The sequence below is a fragment of the Pinus tabuliformis genome, chromosome 3_1, assembly GCF_031772625.1.
Source record: "Pinus tabuliformis cultivar Carrire ecotype Pingquan chromosome 3_1, CPIR1, whole genome shotgun sequence".
NCBI classification, from domain to species: Eukaryota; Viridiplantae; Streptophyta; class Pinopsida; order Pinales; family Pinaceae; genus Pinus; species Pinus tabuliformis.
In genome coordinates this window covers 943,352,691-943,358,760 of record NC_142301.1, presented here as the reverse complement: position 1 = coordinate 943,358,760, position 6,070 = coordinate 943,352,691, and positions in this window count along the sequence as shown.

The following is a 6,070-nucleotide window of genomic DNA, read 5'->3' as shown; positions in this document are numbered from 1 at the left end:
AAGCATAGGACTTCCACCCCCTATCATCCTCAAGCAAATGGGCAGGTGGAAGTCACCAATAGAGCAATGGAAGGGATCTTGACTAAGGTGGTGAGAAGCAGCAGGAAAGATTGGGCAGATCGCCTGGTTGAGGCCACATGGGCTTACAACACCACCTGGAAGACCACAACCGGCTTCACACCTTATGAGCTGGTCTATAAGAAGAGAGCTTTGCTGTCAATTGAATTCGAGTACAACACCTTGAGGATGGCAGCTCAGCTGGACCTAGATCTCAGCCATGCCCAACAAGAAAGGTTATTGCAGCTGAATGGATTGGACGAGCACCGAATGCAGGCCCTTCTTCACTCAGAAGTGGTTCAACTTCAGAGGAAGGTGTGGCATGACCAACACCTCAATGACAAGCAATTTCAGCTGGGAGATTGGGCGCTGTTGTATGATTCCAGGCATAAGGATTTCAAGGGGAAGCTGAGAACCAGATGACTGGGACCATATGCAGTGGAAAAATGTCATGACAATGGATCTGTTCTTATTCGGACCATTGATGAGGAGGCCATCCCTATGCTTGTCAATGGGCATCGGTTGAAGATCTATAGAAAGCCTCTGTCAAGGAAAGAATTCATCAAAACTGTGGAAAAATCAGTGCTGGTCATAGAGAAGGGTCCTGCCTCTGTTTTGGGCACACCCTGAAGATATTAAAAAAATAAAAAAATAAATAAAAATAAAGATCCTTGGGTGAAAACCTTTCTGAGGCTCCCAAGGCAGATGGTAGGGGTGAAAACCTCATTGAGGCACCCCTGCTGTCTTTCAAAAAAAAAAAAAAAAAGAAGAGGTTCAAAAAATACCCTTGAGTGAAAACCTCTCTGAGGCGCTGAAGGCAGATGGCAAGGGTGAAAACCTCATTGAGGTGCCCCTGCTGTCTTTCAAAAAAAAAAAAAAAGAGAAAAACAAAAAAAACAGGGACAACAAGTTCACAATGTGGCAATGCATGCAGGTTGCAGGTATTCTATGAAGGAAACGAGGCCCTCAACTCAAAGATAACGGTCCTTACTATGCTACCAGGTGACCTCACCAGCACCCCCTCCGGAAACACTCATCTCTTCCAAGGTCTGGGCACGATTTGATCACAGTTAGTCTTCTACAGGAAGCTACAGGACTTTCTACAGGAAGTTCTGTATTTCTACAGGAAACTTCCTGTAGGAGTTTTGGATGGCCCAGAACTAATTGTGTGGGGAGATCTAATGCCCGAGGTCAGGCATGGAGGCATGCAAGCTACTATTTTTCTATCACGCACTGCTGTCACCTCTTTCTAGCACCCCAGTTGCCATGCAAATAAAATACCTTCACAGTCAAGACAGAGCATTGAATTATCAGAGGAAGCGCTTCTCAAATGAAAATAAGATGCAGAGATACCATGCAATACTTATCCAAGCCATCCGAGGGCCCTGCGATCATGGCTGTGATGCCACCATCTCCACTGTCTCCGCATGCACCCGAGGAAGAAAAACTGCTACAGGACATCCTACAGGAATCCCGTAGCAGTTCATCCAGCTAGAGTGTACACCATTAAATCGCCTGCAATATGCAATAATAGAGCGGGCACAGGCAGCCGAGTCACAAGCTTCGTCATCAGCGACAGTCTGCAAGGAAGGACCTCCGGGCCTGTGCAAATAGTAGCAGCGAGTAAATCTAATCACCATCGTCCTGAAACCTGGAAACTCATGTCGCGGCCACATAGGTAAGTGCCTCGCCCTTTCTTTCGTCGAATTACATGAATAATACTTTGAAATGTTTGCAAGTATGAAATGAACGGGTTGAGCAGTCGAATGGCCATTCAACTGGCCATGACGACAAGTCAGCTGGTCTAGTCGGATTTGGAAAGTGGCAGTCGTGGCAAGCAAACCAGGTAATAGACACATGAGAAGTGTCCAGTCGGGGAGAAGCGGCATTTTAACAGAAATGACGGCGGCGGATCTGCGGAGAATGATGCAACAGTCAGGGAAACTTGCAGTGGAATGAGTAGGTGACGTCGTCCAACGGTCCGGCAGGGACAGCTCACCCCCGCGCCACGAATTCCGTCGGGATTCAAATCCATCGGCTAGATCGCCACCCCACGCATTTATCATCAGTCGTTTTGAAGTCAAGTGAGCGTCCAAATTTCTCTGAAGCTCGTTACTCCAAGTCTTCGGCCTGTTCGAACGTCTGGTAGTGGCACAGAAGACGCAGAACCACTGCCATGCTCTCCGGAACCTGTGCGCTACTCCTACAGGAAAGCTACGCTACAGGAAGCTCACTGCCACGAGGAAAATTGGTCCCTTCACGTCAAAGGTGGCGAATTGGAAAAGGTAAGCCTGAACCTGTGCCTCCCATGCAATTGGTTTCGAGGGTGGCAGAGTCGACGTTCTCAAAAACGTAAAACTATAGTCTGATCATAAAAATTGCAAGCGTTGTCTTCCTTTTGCATGAGTTGTCGTCGAAGTGTATGTGGGGTTTTCTACAGGAGGTGATTTTTAAGGCTCATCTGTAGATAGTCTTCGCGAATTGTGTGCGTGGCAGAGGCGTAATTCTACGCTCTGTCCCAAAAGGCTAGTTTTTGATACGCACCCGCCACCTCCAGCTAACATAACAGGTTTTCACCATGCCTGGTGGATTCATCAGAAAGGAACCGACCGACTCAAAGAAACTAAGGGAGAACCCTGAGGTGGTAGAGTTGTTCACTCGTGCGCAATGGATGTCGTTCTGTGAAAAACTTCAAGGATATGATGATGAGGTGGCAGAGGAGTTCTTGCGAGCTCTGAAGCCAAAATCAAAAACGCTGGCCACCGTCAATTTCAGGGGTTTAAGTCTCAGACTCACCCCACAGTTCATCAGCCGAGTCACTGAGCTCCCAATGGGGGTACCGTGGGACAAGGAGGAGAGGAAATTAGGCCAGAAGGCTAAAAAGGAGTTCTTTCCACCAGAGGAGCAATTCTCAGAGGATAAGAACGGGGTCCGCAGAGCTAGCTTACTGCCACTTTGGAGTGAGGTCAACCTCCAAATTATGAAATACATCACATGCGAAGGACGGTTCAGCATTGTATATGGGTACCATTTCCGGCTACTCACAGAATTAAGGCATCAGATGGACCTACCTACAGAAAACAAACTAAGTATTCCCTACTTTCTACTGCAGTCTATGATTGAATGTGCCACCAAATTACGAGAGGGCACACCAGACCAGGTAGCTCATCATGGGCTCATTAAGCTCCTCGTGGAGGATGCACTCCACACATACAAAGTCCCTCTCTCGTGGGAAGCCTTCCGAAATCTGACTAAGGATGGCGATATAAAAATTTTGATTGAAGAGCTTGGTTCCTCCAGCAGCGAGGAGAAGGAGTCAGTACCCACAGAGAAGAAAGGAAAAGTCCAAGGACCCACGGCCAAAGCACCGAAGAAAGAGCAAAAGGAGAAACAAGAGAAAAAGGTTTCCAAAGAGAAGGATGACACACCCATATTGATGCCAAGAGAGAAAAGGTTACAAAGTAGGGTGGACAGGACTGATCAAGTCCACGTCATTAAAGGCACCTCGACAGCAGCCTCGACCAAGTCAAAAAGCAAAACACACTCAGCAAAACAGACTAAAACGGTGCCACCTGTTTCTACAGGAAAACCAAAAACGACTTCTACAGGAAGCCAGAAATCAGCTGATAAAGGGCCTTCTACAGGAAGCCCTGAGAAAGGAAAACCCAAGGAAAAGAGAGCCGACATTCTTGCAAGGGAGGCAGCCGCTGTGCTGGCCACCCTTAGTACACCTCATAAGCCGAAAGAAAAACGAAAGAGGGAGATCCCTCTGTATTTTAAAGCCCGAAGAAGTATGAGAATCAAAACAGGGAGGCAACAACCTCCATCCAGCAGCCCAATTACTATAGAAGATACTCCCACTTCGCCAAGGGAGAGGTCCCCCTCAAAGATATCAGTCACTTATGAGAGGGGGAGCCCGAAGACAACCACGTGGAAAGAAAGAATGGACAGGTTGGCTTCACAAGCCCGGCTACAGGATGCTGAGGCCGCTCTACAGGAAACCTTAGCTCGGCTTAAGGAGACAGAGAGGATGGAAGGAGAAGCACCCTCATCACCATCGAGGGAAGACGAAGTAGAGCCACCGAGAGAGGAAGAGAAAGAGCATATTCCGGAACCTAGTCCCGAGCCAAGTTTAAGCTCATATTATAACTTCTTAGAAGCTGGAAAAATTATACCACAGAAATTCACTGTGCCACTTTTCTTAGTTGGAGGAAGAAAGGGTACGAACCCACACGTGGATGAAAATAGCTAAATCAAAAGGTGTGGCAGACATAGGCGCCTTGGAGGAACAACTCAAGGAGGCAAGAAAGGAATTAGCTATGGCTAAACACGTGGCAAACTGCCAGCGGGTGTTCCTACAGGAAGAGAACGAAAAACTTAGACTGCAGCTACAGGAGCTGAAGAAGGAAAAGGGCACATCCTCAGGGGACACTATAGCAGAACATCAAGGCAGAGAAGGACTACAAGTTGGTCTTGGGGAGCCAACCTCGCATCTACAGGAAGAGGAACTGCAAGCACAAATTGAGATACAAGCTCTCAAACAGCAGTTGCAACAAAAAGAGGCACAACTGGCTTGCATGACCAGTTGGGCCATGGATGCACTATGATGCAGACAGCTGGCCAGATCCTATGGCCTGTACCTAAGAGACCAGTGGCTACAATTTCAAATCAATGCATTAGCGCAAAGGGGTATCTCCCAACTCCAAGACCTGCAACAGTTCACAGAATTATGCAATACCAGTTCATCAGAGGATAAGGCCAAACTATCGAAGTTTTATCTCCATAATTTGGCCCTTCCTAATGTGACTTCATGGGATCCAAACACAGTCTTAGGGGATATGCAGTTGATGGCATTTTCCTCATGGTCGAACCATGAAGACAAGAGAGCAGCAGAAGTCAAACAGGTCATGAATCGAGAGCTGAATGAGCCATTACTAATTAGAGCAGAGCCAGGGGATCCAACTGCATTAATATCGGCACACCAACACTTATCCACCGACCCTCAAGCTTTATTGAAATATATGGATGGGCATGCCCAAGCCATAGCGCATTTCGAGGATATGGAGAGACTGTTAGGGAACAACTGTGCTCAAGCTTGCACCCGCTGATGGAACACATTGGACCACAGTCTAAAAATTAGGGAATATCACACTCCAACTCGAATGAGGGAAGCTCTAGTACGGGTGCCCCTCTATAAGAAATCCATGCAGAACCTCCAGGTCACCTGGATTGGCCTCAAGCTAAGCCCACCTCTGCTGTTAGGATTGATGGAAGGCAGCACAGAGAAAGATGAGCATGAACAGTGGGAAGAGGTCGAAAGAAAGGCTGGGTTCCATAACAGTGAGGAGGACACTACTGCAGAAGCCTGGGATGTGAGGGTGGCAGTGAAGGCAATGAAGGACGAGGAGCTGGATTAGTTGCTCAAGGATGAGCAATCATTTTAGATGGGGGGTGATGATGAGCCCCAAATTTGGTAACATTTTGGGCTCATTTGTCCTAACTACCCTTGCTAAACCCTTCATTTTTCATAACTTATGCATCATTTTTTAGTATATTTATGTCATTTGTACGAATGAGGGCAATCACTATTCCTAGGTGGCTAACACGTGCTTATTTCAGGTTTTTTGACATTTAATGGAGCAAAACCACGCAGATGAGGGCTAAGAGACAGCCAAGATGGGATTGAGATTTTGTAGGAAGGTTGTCCACAGCATTGAATGGCCCTTCTCGTGATCTTCACCCCCAACTCCGAGCTCCAACAGCCACCACCACCGAGTTAGAAGGCAGCCAAACGGATTTTGAGGAAGCAGCAGTTCACTCCTAGTTTGGTCAGCCAAATCCCACTGATTTAGGAGGCCAGCTTGGGACCTCGTAATGCATAAATGATGAGGCTTTAGCCTTCGAAAAGGACTTTAGAAACTTTGTTGCACATTCTGGACTACGAGCTGTTAGCTCTGTTTTGCTCTTTTGTAGCCATTATTGGCATGTTATTTGACTTATGATTATTATCTTT